Here is a 22,314-nt window from a genome sequence, read left to right as displayed (position 1 = left end):
GAATAAACATACGTACATACAATAGCTATAGAGAAAGCTTCCAAAGATCCCTAGAAACCTCTAGCACCTCGTGTCGATCTCGTTGAATTTGCGTTTACCGACGTGACTGCATTCGGAGCGTAGTTTCGGCAAATTGACTACAGGATCGCTTTGAGTAAATACGAAAGACGACAGTGGTCGGTTCACGATGCGCGGTTACACTCGAGCGTCTTTCCGAGGGTAAACTCTACCCCTGTTTTCCTTTCGAGACGCAACCCCGAGGAGGGTAGGAGAACTCGAAGGACCGACTATGCCGGCGACGAAGATGCGGGGCAGTCTGGTGTGAAAACGAGTTCATTGGTTATATATTTCCCAGGGCGTCGGGGCGTTAAAGTGTTGAAATTTCATTAAGGGTCTAATGAAGCACACCGCGTAAGGTCTCCCCGTCTCACTCACTCGGACACTCAGCCAGTCTCCGCCGTGCTGGATGTTTGTTCGAGGGTGGATGGCCCTTAGAGATGCGTAAGCGAATTTACATGCTTCAGGGTGGTTCTTCTGTACGCCGTCACTTGGAAGATCGGAGCCTGTGCTCGGGGTTTTCAGCCAGAACGTCCTTTTCGCCCGGCGGAGAAGAGAAAGAGACCCTATTCATCCGTTTCATTAACTTTCCGTCATTAACATATTCTCAAAATAACGATCTAAGATGTACTGCCGCTCTAATTACACTTCCAGAAGTTTTTGTATTCAGCTTTACGCGCCGTTGCCCGTCTAAAGGCCGGTGTCGTGAAGCCGCGCGCGCCGAATCAACGACGCTCGGCGCTGTTTTCTGGACGGCCGACGACGCGCCGGAATTAGTCGACTTAGCGGTGTTCTAAGCGCCTCCCAACTCTCGTCGGTGCTCAACCCCATAACCTCTCACGTATCTGAGTGGGGGGAAGGGTAGATCGAGGAAAAATGGAAATTTAATTTCACCGTGTTAACGCGTCGCGGACGAAGCGGCGCGAACGGGGTAACTTAAGAACACCGCTTGACAAGTTGCGCGTTGAGCGAAAGAATACCGATTTCAACGCTAATGAACATTAATTGCTGCGAGACGTGAATAAGATTGTAACATAGCAATCGTAGTAAATAAACTGCATTCCCTTTTTCAGACTTGTTCCCGCGGTGGAACACGTTGTCGAGTGTTTTCTTGACTCCGCGACCTCTATTTTTTTTTTTTTTAACAATAATTCCTACAATTTCCAGTTTCCGCACGGTGTTCAGCCACCGCCGCCGTTTTCGTCGAGCCTGTATTTTAATCGCGCCCATTTACACAATCGTCCACATTAGTTTACGCATTGGTAAAAGAATAATGCAACTACAAGCGCTACGAGAGATGCCAACGCGGTGCTACACGGATATTTTTGAACGGAGAAGGGAAACGCTTAATTAAAACGGATCTGTTTCTGTGGTTTTTTTACAGAGAGATTTATTAACATTGTCGAATCGTTTTCCTTGTTAACGATGTCGATGTAAGAAAGGCCTGATACGAGAAGAGGTGAATTTAATTTTATTGTTCTCACGCTGCGCATACCGGAAAATGTTTGTGCGACGATCGTTAGACTCGACTCGTTAGTTCTACCAATGTTGCGATAGATTTCTTTTGCTACCTTTTGTACAAGCTCTTTTCTATGTATGCGATATTTGTCAAATTTATAGATTCATTCTTCCATCTTACGTAGATATGGAAATATTATCGTTTTCCAGTTTTCACGTTTGCGTTTCAAGATTCAATTACATTTTGTATAATTTTGCATAAGTAGGTCGTCCGAAATGTTTCTTTCGTTTTATAAGGAAATAACGGATGCACGACTTTTTTTTTGTATTACATTATTTTGTCGAATCACGTATGATCCATGTTCTTCTATCGAGATAAAGATTACAACGTTCGACAGATTAGGTTTCGTGTTTGTATAAAGATGCGTTGTTGCAAAAAACGTGTCTGTGAAAAAAAGGCACTTTCTGGGCAACCTAGTATAAAAAATCGTTCAAAAAGTAGAGAATATCAGAGGCAAACATAAGTAGAGATATTAGCTTGTAACGAAATCTTCTTAAACTTGCCAAGTGAACGTTTAAAGTGGATTTTCTAAAAAATAGAGTCTCGTATGAAAAAATGTTATTCTTTGTTATCGACTTATCGTTCCATGTTAAAAATGAAGGCTCTGCCCGGTGGACATTTTACATTAGTATTGATTTTGTTGAATATATTATAGTTTTTATACATTCGTAAAGAAATTAATGCAATTACCGATTTCCAGAAAAGGGGAACATTATTCTATCAATTTACACTTTTGCGCGACTAAGTCTTGAAGTTGAATTGTTCGTTTATCGTTAAATCGATATAATGAACTTGTACTTTAAACGAAAATCCCTTGCTACATGATTCCGTAAATCCTACACTGATCTTTTCAGGAAAATATTACCAAATAATTATATGTATTCGTAATATCGTTATCGTTCTATTTGACGACACAGGTTGGTTACATTTAATTGCCTAAAGTAGAATACCAATGAGCCAAAATTTTCGAGTGCTTTTCGACTGAATTCCACCGTAGTGGAGAAATTAACGGGCTACCTGCCGTGTTTAACGATTTTTTACTAATACGTCTATTTTCAATTTACAGGGGGAGAAGCCTGAAACACATTTACCGAACTGTTTAACTCATAAATCTGTCATGACGTGCTCGTAATTCTTTTTGTCTTTAATGTTTTTCCAATTTCTAAATTTCGCCTGTTAATAAAAATTATTTTTCTTCGTAAAAGTTATTTCCTGTTTTTAATATTGTTAAGTATCAGGCATAGATATCCTAGAAATATCAACGAATTGGTTATTCAATTTCTCAGACAACGCTATATATTTTTTTCTTCTTATCGATAATTCTTTTAATTAATTAATTAATTAATTTAAGATTCGTTTAATACGCATTCAACTACTACACTGAGGTATATGTACGACATATGGTACGACATTTATTTATATTATCCACGCATTTACACGTTTTTGAATATAATAGTCACAGCTTTGATTAATCTTTCTCTTCCTCTTGTTTATCTTCTTTTCTCTTTCATCCTTTCTGTATTTTTTCTTGTGTGCTTGTATCCTTTTTGCGTATACTTCCGCAATTAAACTAATTTGACAGTACGATAATGTTATATAGCAAGTGTCGATTAATTGGTTCGTGAATATGTTGAAACATTTATTTAAATTGCAAATCAATTTCGAACGTTTCGTATCTATGTGTAATAGTAAAGGAAATATGAATGTTTTGTTGGAATAGCCTTTATAATTGAATTTCGATGTATGTATAACAGAATTACCTTTTCTAATCGAAAACGTTTCCAGTGCTGCGCAAGTAATCTCAATTGCAAATATTAATATTTCCTAAACGAACATTTATGTTTCGTAATATGAAAGAATTTTTCGAATACCTATGTTGAACGCATTATTTACACGTGTTGCAATGCCTTGGTTGTAACGTTTCAAAATTTCCATCGCGTATTTTGATTTAACTCGATGTTTCCACATGGAAATAAACACGAAGGTAAATACCAACCTATGTTTTATCGTGTGAGATGTCATCTTTTTCGTCGTTTTAAGATCTTTAGAGATTTAACAATCCTTGGCGACTCCTAATGGAGTATCACCACCGATCTCTTTTATTTGTTTCGTGTATTCGTAGTTTGCCAAATTTGTCCTGGTGCTACATGCAAACTACTATCTACAATTATTCTCGTCTTAATGAAATATAATTTTTCTGTATCTTTTTAAAATACCGTTATATCTTTCTATTATCTTTTATGTCAAACAAATTCAACATGACTTGTATCGTAAATTATCTTTTCCGTTCTCCGACTATTTAAATTTGACGATGAAAGAAACGAACCATATTAACGATTAAAACTTGTTAACGCTGGAAAAACTAGAATTTCTTTCTTTAATAATCTCTTTACTTTCCCGTTTATCTTTATACTGGAAAAGAACGATTCGAAGAACGATTTGCAAATAAAATAGATAACGAAATATGGCCTTTTCTTTTTTAAGCGAAAGATTACGAATATTTACGTTTATTAGTTGATATAACGAATATTTTGATAAATGGCGTAATAAAGGATAAGAAATAAAATATAAACAACTGTCGGAACAACGTAACGAAACCTTGTAACGTCGAAAGTTAAGTGGTTGACGGGATTGAATGAAGGGCAACGGATTTATACCGCATGATGTATTTTTTTATTAAGTTTATTTTATATATCGACAACAACACGTCATACATTAGAAAACAGAAGGTTTCTTGAAGCAAACTCGAATGAAAAGTTTTGTGGAACAATCCGAGAGACACTATGTGAGTGTGCCGCGCCATCATCTATGGAGTCGTATATATATAATATTGCGTGTCCCTGTGTCAGTATATTTCCATGTGGATGCACTTGTAGGTGTTTGTCTCCGCAAATATGTGTACGTGTATATATATATGTGTATGTCCCTGTAGGTGTATGTAGGTTGCATGTACTTCCAAGTGTTATGAATGCGTGTGTCTCTGTGTACTACGATACTCTTGTGTCTCCTCTCTCGATTTCTTTCTTTCGCTCGTTCGCTCTTCTTCCTCACGACCTTTCTCTCCTTTCTTTTTTTCCCTTCCTTTCATTCTATCGCTCTCTGTCACCCGGTTTCACTTCCTTCTTGTCACAATTTCTCACGTTCTCGCATTTCGTCCACTCTTGCCACTCTCTTTAGCCGATGGTAAAACGTTCTAACCCTTTCAGGAGAAATCCAGTTTCTTGCTTTCGACGAATTTCCAAGACGCGGCGAATCTTCTCGATGAAAAGAGGCCGCGCATGGAAATTCGGAAAAACGTATGGAAGAACTCAAACAGGACACGTGACGATCGAATAGGAAGCACGATGTCGAACGAGATTCGTCCGGTTTTTCGGATGCATCTCGTTCGAATCGACGTTCTTTCGCGTTCAATTTCTCTTTTCGCTAATCACCGTTTTATTAATTCCTTCCTTCTTACAGCCTTTCTCCCGATCTTCGTACTCTGTCTCGCAGTCATTCGATCTCACTCGCTCCCTTCATTGTCTCTTTTGTCGTGAATCGCCTTTGGAAATGCCTCACGGTAACGTCGTGAGGAGAAAAACGGTAAAAGAAAAGACATTTACTGTAGTTCACATATCGTATACGTCGAATGGTAAATTGCGATATAACGCGTGGAGAAATAGGCGGCGCTCGTCGACTTTGGAAAATGAAAAACGGGCAATAAGAGAGGGTACGGTCGCGTGCACCGGCGAACATAATTTTCCCGAGAGTAAACGAAAGAAGAGACTCGGTAACATACGAGGCGCCCTCCACGATTCAGTCAGCCGCGCGCAGAATTTCGCACGATTTCCGTTCTGCCATATTTTTGGTTCTTCTATCTATTTACCTACCTATATATATATATATAATATATTTATATATTTATATATATATTATTTCGTTTCTTTTTTTTTTTTTACTTCAAAAAGCGGCAGTGCATCGTCGTCGAATTCACTCCTCGGGCTATGAGAAGGGAGGGCGATCGTTTTCCTTCTTTACCTTTTTTTTTTTTGTTTTCTTGTTCGTTACTTGTATTACTTCTTCATTCACCTTCGTTTCGCGACGAGACAGCCAAAAATCCAAAAAATACACTCTCTGATTTTCTCCGTGAAATTCCTCCTCCTCCTCTCTTTCTCTCTCTCTCTCTCTCTCTCTCTCTCTCACTCTCTTTCTCTCTCGCTTTCGTTTTCTTCTCTCTATCCTTGCTTCTTTTACCCACCCTCTCACTCATTCTCTCTTTTAAACTCACTAAACTCTTGTTCTTTCTCTTTTTCTCCCATTGTTTTCTGTTTTCTGTGGTATCGTGACACATCGTAGGAACGTACGGGGCTCTCGATCGGCGATCGTACGCGCGGCGGTATTGAAACGTCGAAGAAGACGCGAAATTTTGACTGCCTGTGCCGAAAGTGATGTGCGTTGTGTACGTGTCCCTTAAACTCTACCACGTTTCACACTTCCGTGCTCCTGCGTCTCGATCCCCCCAACCCCCCCTCCCCGTCTAACCCTTCGGTTTTCCGTCTTATTCTTCGTTTTTCTATACAGCGCCAAAGATATACATACATACATACATACTTACATACATATATATGAGGAAAACTAGCCACGTGCCGCGATTTCAGCGATGCAACCGTCCGCGCCTCCTCTTGCAATAATTTATGTACAATTTTACAACCTACGACGCCGCCGACGATATAATTTTTTTATTTTCTTATAGTTCGCCTTTAAATACACGAATAGGACCTAGACATCGTTAATTTTTTCATCATCATCATCATCATCATCATCATCATCATCTTTACACTATACTAACGAAATCTAAACGTTCAATTTTCATTTTCACCACACTAGGAATAATAAATTTTGCCGTATCGTTAGTATACCTTTATAGAAATATGCTTACAAAAATAGAATTTCGCGAGGCGCGGAAAGTGCGTCGCTGCCGGGCGCGGGCGAGTTCATTAGGAATTTTTTCGCTCTTTGTTTCGTATCTTTTTCTTTCCTTTTCTTTTTTTCTTTTTTTTCTTCTTTTTCGTTTTTTCGCGTCGCTCGCGTTTTCTTCGTCTTTTTTTTTCTCTCTGTTTTATCTTCGTTTGTTTCTCCTATTTTTGGTTTATTTAGCATGTCCGAACGATTCCGAAAGAAAGTAGCAGCCCCGTGACACGGCGTGATCCCCCTGCCTTTGTTTTTTTAACGTATGTCGCCGAAAAAAACGTTAACGCTACGCCGGTTTGCGGAATTTTTCATTTCCTTCTTCGTCGTCTCGTTTCCGTTCCCGTTCCCCGATGTTTGCCCCGTGATGGGAAAACCGTGAAACGCCGTCTACCACCTCCGACGCCCACCGTCGCGCCGATCGCCGTTCGTTCTATTTACCCCCGTGCAAGTAATTTAGCGTATGAGAATTTTCTTCCTCGTTAATTTCTATACATATATTCTTTTGCACATACAGACAATCACGTACACCGCATTCTTTCGTCTTTTCTACTTTTACACGGTTCTCACTTATCGCGCCGCAAAGTCTCGTTCTCGCTTCGTTCACCCTTTCGCTCGTCTTGCATCTTTACCCAGCTATCAATCGCTCGAACTCGATTCTCCAGCGTACTCGCTGCGTTCATCCCGTTTGTCCGGCTCTCAAACGCATTCGCACGATTCGCAGTCACGCAGTCCAGTTATCCACCTTGTAAACGCACCAGTCGTTTTCATCTATATCTTTCTGTCATTCTCCTCTGATCTCGTCTCATCTTTTCTGTAGAGTTTTCCCAAGAACGTACATAGGTATATATGTGTCTCAAAATTGTGAACAACTGAGTCGGTTTTCGCTGTCGTTTACAATGTACGTACAATATAATAATAATAATAATAATAATAATAATAATGACAATCAGAATACCATTAATCGCCGTAGTAATAATAATCACAATGATAACCATAAGAATAATGATAATTATAACAACGGTTACAATCGTCGCACTTCCATGTGTTCAATTTTTCTTTTTTCTCGTTTGCTTCTTGCTTTTTTTCTTACGGATAGATCAATGATAAGAAACGAACATTATTAAGGGGAGGACGAATAACACCGTTTCCCGCGGGAACGGTTTACAATTTCTTTTTCTTTCTTCGTTTTTCGTATGTTTCTTTCGCGATAATGACAAGTGACGGGTGATTGACAATCGTAAATCGCAATAATAATAATAATAGTAATCGTAATGATAATCGTTATAAAGATGCAATTTGTAATTCCTTTTTTCATCATTTGCTCTCTCTCTCTCTCTCTTTTTTTTATGTTTTCGTATGCACAATAACCTCTTTTTGTTCTCTCTTATTTCTTTGTTTCTTTTTGTTTTCTCTTTAAATCATCCACGTGCACAATCTCTCACGCGCGCTCCTAAACTTCAAGTTAACATCATCATTTAGACTCGTCATTACAATATTACATTATTAGATTACATTATATCATAATACGCTAGCGTTTATTCAATAAATTTTACATACTTTGATACGCAGTATGATGGTTTCAAAAACGGTCATTGGCCAACCAAATTTTGTTCACACATCAATACACCTACGCTCAGTAGTCGAAGTAATTTGTACTTGTAGCCATATATTATAAATATTTTTTAATAGTTCGGCCTCTATTTCGCCTTCGCTAAGTAGTTTCATTTTTGTTCATTTCACAACTTTTCTTGTCTCCCTTGTCCCATTCGGTCGCCAGTATTTTCGAGGCCCTACACATTTTTTTTCCTTTTGATACGAATATTTAAATATTACTTTACCACCATTTTTTCTCTGTTCCTACCGTTTTCGCTCGCATTCTCTCGTTACCTCGTGCTCGTATTTTTCGTCTAGCTTTTCTTCTCGCATGCACACCGTAATTTCGCTCTTTGTCGCTCATTTTCTCACTCACTCTCTCTCTCTCTCTCTCTCTTTCTTCTTCTCACACTATCGCTCGGCATTCTTTGTGTCCAAAATTTTTTTTACAAAAACACGACAGCCATACGCCTTCGTCTCCGTCGTTCTTCCGTCGTCTATCGATTCTCTTACACTCCATTTCGTTCGCGTTTTTTTCCCCTCCTCTCATATTTGTTCGTTAAGCTTAAACCTTAAATAGTATCGAGATATCGTTGCCAAAAATATATAAAAAACCCATAATCGACATTTTTTCGAAATCGAAACAAGCCTGCTCCGGTCGAAATAGGCAAGGACGCCGAATCGCGTGATCTCGGAAACGATATTTTTCTTTTCTTTGCTCTCTAAACATTTTTATATTTTACTAGTCGCGTTTTGTCTCTACTTTTTTCTCTCTCCTTTTATTTTTTCTCTCTTTTTTTTTATTATTATTACTTTGCTTTCTTTCGTCTGCCTCGAGTTTAGCCGAAATCCTCCGAAAATATATGTATATACCTCTCTTTTTTTCTCTCTTTTAGTCGCTTCCTTCGGGCGTACCTTTATCTATGTATTCTCTTTAATCCACTTTTTGAGCCAGGAAGAAGAAGGAAACTAATCTCGGTCATCGAACGCGGCACGGAGAAAAATATTTACAAGCAAATTATTCGCAATTAATTCGCGAAATGTATACGATCGATCTCTTCTACGCACTTGGTCGTCGATACTTTCCTCCGTGCATCTGGTATCCGGCGCCCATGAAATTTCGAGCTCGCATCGAGATCGGGGCTCGGTCACTGGGCGACCGAATCACCCCCATGAAATCTACGATAAATTTTGTTTCTTTTCCCTTTCTCTCTCGCTTTCTCTCCTTCCCTTACCTTTTTTTTCTTTTTTTCTTTTTTTCTTTTTTTGTTAACATTTTCACTCTCATACATATAATCCACGTACGCTAAAAGTCCCATTCACACGCGTTTGTCGAAATCCGCGCACACACTCCACACGAGTTTACACACTCGTAGTTTACGCATTTCACTTCATACAACATTCGCCGTGTGCGTTTCGCGCAACGGGTTGGCTTCGAAACTTGTCGTCGTTCCTTATAATAGGTCTTCCGTTATTTTTCTCTTTCACTCGCTTTATCTTTCCCTCTTTCTCCGTTCCTTTTTTTTTTTACAATAATTTTTTTTTTTTAGAACACCCTAAAAACCACGAGAGCATAAGGTAAAATTTGTATCTCTTTCTTTTTTCGACCACTTCACGATTTCGTATTATACACCTAAAGTTACTTGCACCCGTTACGGACGGGGCCGCCGGTGACCAAGCCGCCAATCGCGATTCTAGCATGCAACCTTCGCTGGCGTTTTGTCTTTTCTTTTTTTCTTTTTATCATATTTTTCTTGTTTCGTTTTTTTTTGTTGTTCTTGTTGTTGATGTTGTTGTTTTTGTTGTTGTTGTTGTTCACACGCATACATTCACACTCCTACGTTCTTTCGCAATGTTACGTTAATTCTTATCACACTCATGCTTTCGATCGCATACTGTGCACGCGTTCTCTCTTTCGTACCTATCGCTCTGCCATTTTTACATCCTCTTTCTCTCGCGCCGTTTTTCTTTCTTGTTTTCGGTTTCGAATTTTTATATCGTTTACATATTATCGCGATTCCTCGCTACGAATCTGCCGCCCCATATATATTTTCCATTTTGTTTCGCATCGTTTTCATTTTGTTTGCCTGTTAGTTTGTTTCGTTAAGTTTTCCGTGTCGTTACGACTTTTTGTTTCGCTTTCATTTTCGTATTTTTGCCGCATCGAACTTTTCATCGAAACGCAACCGCGACCATTTTGTTTTCTTGCTGAATCCATTTTCTTTCGTTTTTCTCATTTTCTTTTTGCTTTTTATAAAAATGTACACTTACTACGCTTAAATTCTCGTCAATTGTTCAATTTTTCTTCTTCTCGTTTAAAGATACAACAACATACTATACGTATATGGCTCTACAGATGTTCGCTTGCACTGCAACTCAAATGTGTGTCATGAAGGTCTCCTGGTCCGTGAGTGGCGACGCAGACAGACATATCGATCGATCCGGTTTCCTTCGTTCGCGACGTTTTAGGCCCATTCGTTCACCGTTTCGCGTTTCTTTTTGTCCCTTCGCATATCTTGGACGCGTTTTCGTTTCTTCTCCTTCGTTTTCCGTCCCGGATGGAAAGGACGGATCATATACATCGATCGATTCGATCGATCTGCTCGCGACCAACGGACCCTGAGTGCGGATTTAGTGTTTATTATTATTAACTTTTTTTATTTTCGGAAAATTAGGACTTTCCCGCGACTCGAGTCGCGATGCTACTCGAGCGCGACGGGAATTCAATGTTTAGAAACTCCTACCCGCGTTATGCTTCTGTCGGGGTACCCGCAAGCAACACGTCACCCCCGAGGAACCAGCAAAGAGAAGAACCCTCGCTCGTTCCTTTCTGCGATCGTGTTCGCGTTGATCGCAGTCGACGACGGATTTGATTGTTGTCATACTCCTTCCTCTTTTGATTTTCGTTTTCTCGCTTGATTATTTTTTTTTTCCGGTTTACGCTTTTGGATACGAGTTTGAATGGAGCTCGATGGGCATAACGGCCTAATGAGAAAATCAGGATGGTAATTTCCATGGTGTTTAAAACGCACAGGTCTGTTCGCGAATTCGTTTGCCAATTTGTAGTCACCTTGGATTTTCAAGCCGCGACGGCTTTTCTACCCATTTTCCTTCGAAAGCCGAGAGATCTTTTCGTAAACCTTTTCGTTTATCATCATCATGTTTATCAACGTTAATAATTCACGCGTCGAGAATATTTTCCTGCTTTCTACGGTCTCGGCAAAGGATATTTTCTTGCCGGGTTAACTCACTTTGATCTGGTTTACGCGACGACCTCTCGAATCTCGATTCCCGACCGATTATCCGCGTCGTTGCAAGCGGGCAGCCCCAGTCTCGTTTGACCATGGCGTGTTTGTTTTAACCCCCGTGTTGTGATACCAGGCGGTATACTGTATACAAATATCATTAAGTTTTACATTACAATATATCGGTCATTTTGCTTTCCTCGTTAAAGTTTATGTGGCATGTATATACGCATTGTATTCGTGGGAAATGAGAACCAGTCTTATGGCACCTGACTGTAGCGCAGGCATATTCTGTAACGTAAAAATATATACATCATCTGTGTGGTATGTATAGTGCTGCTCTGTAACTCAAGATTTTACATCCAGTTTATGCATCATTGTTAATCCTGTACAAAAACGTTTAGCTACGCTTGAGGCAGATTCAGCCCCTGTCGCGAACCCTGAGCCGCGCGAGTTCTCTCGCTCGTCATCGTCAACTATGCGATCGTGATTGATGCGCATGACGTACAGCAAGAGGAAACGTCACGGGATATGCGGTGCAGGCGGTGTTGTACTCTTTCGTCAAAGATTAAGAAAAAACAGGAGATTCGACCGCCTTGTTGCGTGTGCTTGTGCCTGTGTGTTTGCCTGTGCGTGTGTGTGTGTCTGCGTGTGTTTGCCTGTGTGTGTGTCTGCGTGTGTTATATATACACACAGTGTATGTGTTCGTGTGTTCGTGTGCGTGTACGTGTACGTGTGTACGTGTGTGTGTGTGTGTTTGTGTGTGTGTGTGTGGATGTTTGTCCGTCGCGTCGTGAGAACGCGCGGCTCAGTCTCGCGGGGCCAGAACGAAGCGGACCCGCGGGTAGGTCGGTGGTTATCATTACTGCATTTTTTTTATTTTCTTCACAAACTGCACGGCAACTAGTGTTTCTGTTATTCATTTTCTTACGTTTTTTTTTTTATTTTTGTTTCCTGTTACGTCTGTTCTATTACTGCTGGTATCTGTAGAAGTGCGTGGCCGTATGCGTGTGTAGCTGCGTGTACGTATTATCCTGTCACGTATACTGCGTGTAATTGAAAGTGATGCTGTGTGCGTGTTCGGTAATCTGTACGCGTGTAGGAACGTGTATGTCCGCGTGTGTATGCGTGTGTCTGCAGTGTGTGTACGTGTCCTTCCTTTTTCGATACTTTTTGAATGTATGTATCCGATCATACGAGTTTCGTCGCTGTGTCGATCAGAAAAAATGGTCGTGTGAGGATGGCGTGATTCGTGTAGTGTCCTACTTTTGTGTGTGACCAAACGTCTCCCATACCTTATCGTCGTCGTATTATCATTAAATATCATTAGTATACTATATATAATATTATATCGAAAATAACGGATAATACAACACGTAGGGAATCGAGGGTTGCGGAGGCGTGGATAGGGTTTTGGGCGTGATGTCTTTTTTTTTCCTTTCGATTTTAGGTTCCGGGGTAGAGAGTGGAGAGGATGTCGAGGGACACTGGTTACGGGGAATCGAAAAGGGCGCTAGCTGCTAATACCAGCTGTGCTTGTTGTTTCGGGGCGTTTTGCGCGTCCGCGCTCGCGATCACTTGTGGTCGAGGCCACACGTTCCGCGCGACCAGGAATCCTCTCGATCGTTGACGGAATCTCGATCCATGGATCGGTCCATTGCCGAAAGAGATTGCGATTCCTCGAGCGGGGAACGCATCGGACAACCCATCGATCGCGAACCGCGGCCGGCTCGATGAGCGGCGGAGCTAAAGTTACATGGTCTCCCCACACGTGTGCGTATAATCGTAAACGAAGTCTTTGTTTCCATTCTTTAATACGTCTCTCTACGAAAAAACACTAATGGTAAATATCATGTTTTTATTCTGTTATCCGGCGGATCGTGTTTATACTGACTGGGTTATATTGCGTGATTGTTTAGTCGGAGGATTTATCGTGGAAGTGACGTGGGAGGGGAAAATGTCGGAAAGACGGAAGGCTGGAGGGTAACGGGTTAGGTCCACGGGATGGGAAAAAGGAGAGCTACAGAGAAACGTTGATGGGAACACTGGGTTACATTCTGCGGGTTACTTACGTCGAAGGAGACGGACAGATTGGTAATTGGGTCGGGATGATTACGGTTGGAACGGAGTTAAGTAATTGGTTGATCCGGTGAGTAGAGATGCTGTAAGTGGGATATACCAGAAAAAAAGAGGGTGATGAGGCGGGGGTCTCGATAAAAGGGGAAAGAAAGAGAGGTGATTAAAACCGGGCATTGGGTTACTTTTAATCGCTTGCTTATTAGAACTGGACTGGCTGATACAACTGGTAGAATACAAGTTTTTTTTCATTCGTTTTACATACGGCTATTACTTCAATATACGGTAGGTAGTTAGTATGTAGTTGTCGACACACAATTCAATGATTACTGGGCGTTTACTGTTTATACTGCTTTACTGCTTGTTTAATTGTTAATAATTAAGTAAGTTTAATTGTAGTTAGTTAGTTAGCTTCTTACGTAGCTTCTCGTCGTTCATAGTTAATGTGGTTAAATTCTACGCTTGTATTTCTGGGGGATTTCAGGGTTTTCGTTCAGGAGCGATGGGAGACTGGGGATATTTTCGGGGTCACGTTTTTTTCGGAGTTCCCGGGGATTTGGAGAGTGTGGGCGAAGCCGTGCACCGATCCAAGTGTTGACAAACGATCGCGAGAGCGACGTCAACGTCGTTGCGTCTACTCGTCGCCGAATCTTCTCCCTCGCGGATCGCTTCGAACGATTTCAAAGAAATCGTCTCCGGTCACCGATCGAGAGCCGCGTGTGCGCTCGCGAGTCAACGATTGTCCGCTCGATCGGCGCGCGACAGCTCGGGCTTTTCTGACTGGAAAGTGGGAGAGACCATAGTACACATATATATTATGTAAGTATACTTATCGCATAGTAATTGCATTTAATCAATATACGTGTGTTATCGGTGCATAGCAGCGTTCCGAACTCCTTGCATCAACCAAAATATTTCTTTTTTCTTGGGATCTTGTTGGATATATTGCGAGCGTTTATGTGTGCGTGTATGTGTGTGTGTGTGTTTTATTCCCTGGGCACGTTCGTGTCCCATGTAGTGGTGTGTCGATCCGCGTATTTCGTGCTCCAGGGTATATCACTTCCTTTTCGAAGGGACAATAGTCGTCTCTGGAGAAAATGCGTTTCGGATCTGTTTCCGTGGGGAGTTTAATGTCTCTCACTCGATGACTCGACGCGACCATGCAATACTCTCGGTCGTTCGTCTCTAGATCTATGCGTCTTCATCTTGGAGATACCGTATCGAACGCGCGCGAGCGAAGAAGATATATCGTTAGCTTCGCACTAGGTGTATTCGATTATCGTCACGAGATAAAGACGACGATGTTACGATGTTACTTCCGCGCACGTTTGACAAGGTGTCCCGGTAAACGATAAACCTAATGTTAGAGGAATGTATAACGTCTTTTTGAACGTGGTCCCAGATGCGAGTGTTGATCGTGGATTGTAAAAAATGTGAGAAAAGAAACGGAAGGAAAGATACCCGCGTTGTACGTTTTAAATAGTCACGAGGAGAAGGGGGATCGCGTTTCTCAGGCAGTCGACTCGAACCTTCTTCTCCCGATTGATTTCAAATTTGAGCACCGGTTACGCGAAAACGATGCCTCTCCTGTTTGGCGAAGCGAACGCGATCCATCGATTTCGAACGAATTTCTTCAGGCGTTGTAGAAACGACCGAGAACGTTGCAGCGTTTCGTCGTCGTGAGAACTATTTAAACGACCGGCGATTAACAGATCCTACTAACGTCTTCTTTTCGAGACGGATGTATTCGTGTTACGTGTACCTGTAATTGTAAACTGTGTGTGCTTTGAGACCGGCGTTAGGATGAGAAAACGGGCAGCGGGCGAGCACCAGTCAGGCTTTGGGTGGGCGTTCGGTCTATGTCGGGCCCCTTTGTATAATTTTAGTATTTTTTTCGTATAAAATCAACACTGAAGGCACATTCTATCGGACGAGTCGGCCCAGTGTGTGCTGTGAATGAGATTGGGCGCGGGACCCGCTTCCACGCGCTCACGTGACCGCGGCAAACCTGGCGTATCGTTTTCTTTATCTTTTTTTTTTTTATTGCGGACCCGAAGGGTGGCATTATGCACCTCCCCCTCTAAACTAACGGGCTGCCGCACCTAATAAAATTATCTGGATATCCTCTGGGGTTTTTTTCTTTCGAGGCTCGCAGAGCTCGTTACACGAGATATCGGGGATTTCGGGGTGGAAAAGCGGACGGGGGAGAGGATTGGGACGGGGTACAAGGATAACCTTAATTTCTTTTTCATTTGTCTAAAGCGGAAATATCTTTGGTGGCTGCCGCGGCCGGGCCCCGCGCGAGAAACTGTTGATTCGTGTGGCGGTTATTTTGATCCGGTTGCCTTCCTCTATTGCGTCGGGTTTTGGGGGTCTGTTCATTTTTTTCGCTTTTCGTCGAAATGGCTATTTCAAAATTGAGAGCCGGCCCGACGCTCGCCTGACCTTGCCCAAGGCTAAACTCAAACTCTCTCTGGGGGTTTGTGCTTCGAGTCACATGTGGTACGGCCGTAGATCCGCGATCCACGCGAAGACAATAAACGCGTCGTCGATTGGTTTGGACGTGGTCGGGTTTGACAGTTTCGTCGCTATGCAAGTTTCGTAGAAAATTCAAATCGAACGATCAGGCGATCGAAAATCGACGCTGTGTGAAATTATTCAACCGGTACCGTCATACAGCTTGTACCAAATCGATCATAATCTCGGCAAATTATACGTTTCGAGTATCTACTATATCTATATAGAGGAGCGAAGTAAAATCCGTTGGATCTAGAAGGTTGGGACGATCAGTCGGAGTATCAACGACGATCGCGAGGCACTTGTAAAGAAATTACTACTTTCGTTCGATCTTCGATCACGTTGAAACGAAAAACCTGGCTGACGATTCGGCGTTTTGTTCCGCGACTACGTCGATTATCGGTGATTCTTTAAAACGGAGTGTATCGATCGTCCGACGTGGTCTTCGCCGAATAACCAAGACAGGCCATTCTAACATGGACTCGGAGCACGGGAATAATAACGAGAAGAGTCTGCGTGTAATCTCGTGTGTATGCTCGAGCGTATGTAGGCTCGCGCGTGTGTATCGATGTGACAGTGTGTATCGTGTGTTCTCTATCGTTCTCTGAACTTTGCAGAATTTCGTCGGAGAGGGAAACATTGCTCACTAGTGCGGAAGCACATAGAACCGACAGGAACCCTTCGATCGGTCTAGAATCAAGTTCACGTTACATTGGACTAAACAGAGAGCCGCGGAACGCGAGGAGATCGGCCTCGCGTTTCCGGCTATGACTGCAAAAGCAACCGCGTGTTACGTTAGAATTCACCGTGATCAAGTATCGTTACCATGACTGAAACCGTCGCCCGTTTGCGTCGGATCAATCAATCGGATCGTTGGTGCGTGACGAAGCACCACGAATGTGAAACGAAATCGCGAAATTGGCTGTGAACGATCGATGCGTTCGCAAGACGGTTCCACGAGTAACCTAGCGCGACTCTTAGAGGTCCCTAATTTATTTCGCTTTATCCCCAAACTGTCCGTATCACCCTCTGATAACGGTCAAATCTATATAAATAACATCCGGCTGGATTGGTCCGTGTTTACGCGGATTTGTCCAAACGGTGATCGCGAGTGCATCCATCGTCGCCCAGTTCTTTCGCTTTCACGAAAGCGCGACGTCGACGCAACACCCGGAAACAAAATTCCGAGTCGGACGATCGTTCGGACCGATGATCGCGATCGAGCCTCGTTTTCGCGTCGGTTTAACTAGTCAACAGTCGAAATAATCGAAGTAAACAGCAGAACGTAACTATTTGATCACCTACGTAATGGAGGCTCGTGGTCGCGATCAAGCGCTTTCTTTCGGGAACAGGCGCAAGTTGGGTGTACGATGGACGCTCTCAAAATGGCTTCTTAGCAATAAAACGTTAATAAGAAAAAACACATTGTTCGATCATTAAAGAGGTAACATACCGGTAAATGTACAAAGAATTGCGACGATCGTAGGATTCACTCGCGTGCATCTTGCTGGCACTCGAACGAGGTTCTGTCTTTTTTCGTGGGAAATTATCCATCTTGGACAATGAAAATCGTTCGCGTGCCGGAAGATAACGCGCGATCTTTGACCACGCACGATCGTCCAGCACTAAGTGGAGTTACTTGCTAGAAAAACTTAAACACAACAATCCTATTGGCGGAGACGTCGATCGAGAAGAACGAACCGTCCTTACGTGGCTTTCGTTTTTAAACGGAAGCTGGCGATCGTAAGATGTGATTCGATCGGACGCTGCGGTTCTTGTCGACGGACGTCACGTGGCACGCGTGTTCTAAAAAACAGAGGCAGAGGGCTTGCAGGTGTTTCTCACGAAATTTTCCTTTCTAGGCCTCGCTTTCTTATGGCTCGTTGGACGATACGTGATCGCGCTGTAAAGGATTTCTACCTCGTTAATTTTATCAATTGCACTATGTTTCGTTTAATTCCGTTGATTTCTAATTTTCTTCTATTTCCTTTTTTCGTTTTTCTTCCCTCGATTTTTTCCCTATTGATACGCCGATGCGATCTCGACGCAATTCTCGTCGAATTTCGTCGTATTCTTCGATTCTCGATCGTTTGAAGGTCAGGTGTCGATCTGTCGTTTCCATGTGGATGTGCTCTATACGAAGGCTAAGTGTACTTGGGACAGAGGACTCTGCGCGGTCCTCTGGATTTACTATTGCGCTCGTCAATCGTTATTTGCATCGTCCTGTTCGATTCGAAACTTAAAACCAGTTGTCCTCGAGTTATATTTGCTTGAGTGTGGTGTGCGGTGCGTGGTTGGCACCGAGGTCGGTATAAAAGATGTGCAACTGAAATCCGGTTGTAAGAGCAGAGTTGCCTTCTGCGCATCCTTCCATGAAACATTCGCACCCCCAAAATAACAACAATCGATACATGTTCGAAGTGAATCCGTTCGCGAAATCTTCGAAGGGTCCTCTTTACCTCTAAGAATCGAATTTTTTATATTTTTTTATATTACAGACAACAATCTGATGACGATTTAGCCTCCTTTGCGAGACAGATAGCTCGAGCTATCTCGTTGTCCATATTTGGATAAAAGGGATTCATTCCATCGGATGATAATCGGATCTCGATTAATTTCGCTTCGTTCTCGCGTTTTATTTGGGAAATTTGAGCGATTTCATTCTTTTTTCTTATATTTTGATTTTTCTTTATTCACAGGGTGTGGCATCCAATCGTACGTAATTCCAGGATATAAACGCGATGAATACGATTTGGTCGACGATTGTTTCAAGCGATACGCGGTTTCCATTTTTTTCTTCTTTACTTCGATTGGATTGGTAGTGACGGTATGCGTGGCGTTGGATCTGTTGGGGTGTCAGGGAATATCGGGGTATGGGATGGGAAAGGGAGAGCAAAGCTGGATCGTATGAGGTGCTTTGACGGGTAGCATAGAGTTCCAAACGCTCCGTGATCTACAGACATTCAATATTAAACAGATCAATCAACTATGTCGTCATATAATACCGCTAGGATAGTTCATAATCGTAAGTTATATCAATAATATAATTATATCATTAGGTATCATTAATGCTTGTTTAATGTGTGTACGTGTGAGTGTGTATCTCTTGCGTGTACTCTTTTCGCCTCTCTTTTCAATTATACTTAAGTCTCAAGTTACAAGCTAGCGTATAAATGATGGGTAAGAAACGACCACCTCGACGAGAGAGAATCCGACTTGAGGGAACGCGACGCCGACGTCGGGGAAGGCGTCGCGGCATCGGCCTTGTCCCGAGTCGAACTCGAGCGCGATCGTTCGAAGGAAAGACTTCATTTATTCGTTCGTTCGTTTCTTTTATTTTGTTTCACATTGTTTTCTTTGTTTGTTCCTTTCTTCTCTCTCGTTTCTTTGTTCCTTAAGAGAAATAAAAAAACGTCACGCTCGATCGGCACCGCCCCATTCAGGCGACCGATTTCTAGGCCGGATCGCTTCGTCTCGGTGGATTGTTTGTTAGCCGCCATGTTTTATCGGGTTGTCCTCGTACCGTTTATACTATATATCATTATATCGTATTATCGTTATAAGTATTATTAGTCATTAATTATTTTAATTAATCGTTAGGTATAATTCAATTAATCAATACTCTTAACCCTTTTATCGTTTAATAATTATTGTTAGGTAGTTTATAGTTTTTTTTTTTATTAGGTTTCGATAACGCGTACGGATTATTATTATTATTATTATTATTATTATTATTATTATTATTATTATTATTATTATTATTAACCTTATTTTTTTGGAAGCAAACCTTATTCCTGTTTGGGAAGGATTTACCGAGGGGGTGGAAGGTGGTGGCTCTTATCTTGTTTATCTTGTTCAGCGGTGGTTACGGGGGCGGGATGGGATCTCGGAGGGGACGCACCTGTTGTCCCGCGCGAAAATCTGCGAAAAATCAGAAAGTCGAATAGCGAATCTCCAGCGATTCCGTGGAATTTTTGCGCTCCTTTTTTTGCTTTTTTTTTTTAATTTTCTTTTTCCGTTGTTTGCTTGCTTGCTTGCTTGCTTGCTTGCTTGCTTTCCTTTTCTTTTGTTTCATTGTTTCGTTTTTGGTTGCTTGTGTTTTACTCGGTTGACTTTATCTTGTTGGTTGGTTTCGTTTATCCTTAAAAAATCACGCATTCCGTTCTTTCTTTCTTTCTCTCTCTCTCCCATCTCGCTCTTTGTCCACCTATCTATAAAAAAAGCTCTCTCCTTCCCGTTCATTCAGTCGTTCCCTTCTCCTGTTTCTCTCCCTTTCGTTCGCTTCCTCTCTCGCTCGCTCTCTCTCGCGCGCTGCCTCTCTCCCTCCCGCTCTCGTTCTCTCTCAAACACACACGCTCCCACTTTTCACAGTAGTTTTCTCGCTTCGCTTTTTGTGTTTTTTTTTTTTTGCTTTCTTTTATTGCGTTATGCGAATTTGCTTAGAACGCGTCGCGTTTTCAACGAATTGCAAGTGGCAAGGTTTCTCCGGTAATTCGTTTTTTTTTAATTAGCAAGTGGTAGTGTCGAATCGGCGCGGAGAACGCTTATCCCCGCGTGCGTTCGATACCTTACTTCTTTTTCGACACTTCTTTCTCTGCCTGTTCGGTGGCGGTTATGCTTATTTATTTATAAAAATCGGTCGTGCATTTTATTCTCATTCTTCTTTTTCCTTTGCTTTTTTTTCTTTTCTTTCTGCTTCGGTTTCTTTCGTTTGATTCTTACACTTATATTTTCGCTTCTCTGCGTTTTCGTGTACTATGTGTCGACGTGTACGTGTGTGTTTGTGTGCATGTTCCACGATTCGCTGTGCTTCCAGTGGTTTGGCTTCTTCTCGTTCAAGCGAGAATTCGGTGTCGCGCTAGTCGACGTTTGCCCGCATACCGGGCCAGCGACTTTGTCTTCTTCCACGTGGCTCTACTCTTCGTTCCTGATAATGATCCTCTGGTTCACGGGCGTCTCGTTTAGTATTCACGGCTTCCTGATCGCGGATCGATCGCCGGAAGTACGATGCTCGCCGCTTCGATTCGTAATGCTGTCCCGTCAGAATTGAGTCGTGAGAAATGCCGTATATTTCAGCGGTGCGTAGCTAGAATTCTATTCGAGACTATGTTTGAAGATTAACATCGTTTAAGCTTCGGTATCCTATTTCATGCTGGCATGATCATTTTCGTGTCTCTGTGCGTCTGTGCCGGATTCGATGATCGAACCTTTTGCTCGTTCGATATTGCATTTATGGTATTGTGAAAAACTGTTTAATCGTCGTCGCGTTCAACCGAAAGGAAATTCAAAAATCTCGATAAAATTGTTAATGAAATCGTTTTATCGATCACCGATTCCCGCGTATTCTCCGTGAGTTCGTGGGATCGGTGTTCTTGGTAGAGAAATGAAAACCGGTATCGAATCGTTCGCGTTCGATGTGTTTGCCTGTAAATCATATCTTTGTAATTGGTTGTGAACGAACTTAAGGCATTCGATTAAATCGTTACTATGTTTACGTTGCCGAATCAGGCGTCAATATCGCAACAACGTTTCGAATTTAAAGCGTCGCACGAAAATGCGTAAATACGAATGAACGTCTAGAGGTTTGTCGCGAGAGAAAAGAAGACCGGTACGGCGTCGATTTGTTCGACGTATCTGTTTTCCTGTAAACGATCGATGGGAAATTTGTAAGTGTGTGTGTATGTGTATGGAACTGTGGGAACGGAAATCAACAAGTTCTTGATAACCCTCCAGTTATAAGGTATCGACGAAATATTAAGCTGCCTTTATCGATCAGCGTCGGGGAGCATCTGCATCCGACACCATCGTCCTCGGTAATTACCGTCGATACGCCGTTATTATCGCTCCTTACAATGATTATTCCACGTTCAACATTATCGTCGAATCGGACGAACGAGCAATAATTGTCGCTGCGATTATTGCCTGCCTGAATTATTATCTACCGGTGATATCGTTACTATGTACACTGAAGACTAATCGAAGAAGATCGAGTTTTGGTATCCTCGTTAACTTCTTTCCTTATATTTTTTTTCATTTTTCTTATTACTTTGTTCCTTAACTTTTAACTGTTTGTGTATGTGTGTGTGTGTGTGTGTATTATCGAAGGGAGATCCCGAGACGCTCTACGCTATTTTTCGTTTTCTCCATCCATCTTTTTTTGCGGGGCATTACGCCTCGTCGAGGCTGATCGCATCCTCCTAGAACGTTTGAACGTTGTCACGGTGTTTGACTGTTTGTTACGGCGTGCGGTGTGTAGGCTGTGATGCATGCGGTGCGTTATTTATTGTTAAGTTGCGTGGTCGTTGATGCTTGCTGGTTTTGTCGCGGTAAAACTGTTGCGTGTATCCAGCGTTGATT

The sequence above is a fragment of the Bombus flavifrons genome, chromosome 13 (assembly GCF_040668555.2).
Source record: "Bombus flavifrons isolate JBK064 chromosome 13, iyBomFlav1_principal, whole genome shotgun sequence".
Taxonomy (NCBI): Eukaryota; Metazoa; Arthropoda; class Insecta; order Hymenoptera; family Apidae; genus Bombus; species Bombus flavifrons.
The sequence above is the reverse complement of the archived record's forward strand: the minus strand, read 5'-3'. Positions refer to the sequence as shown.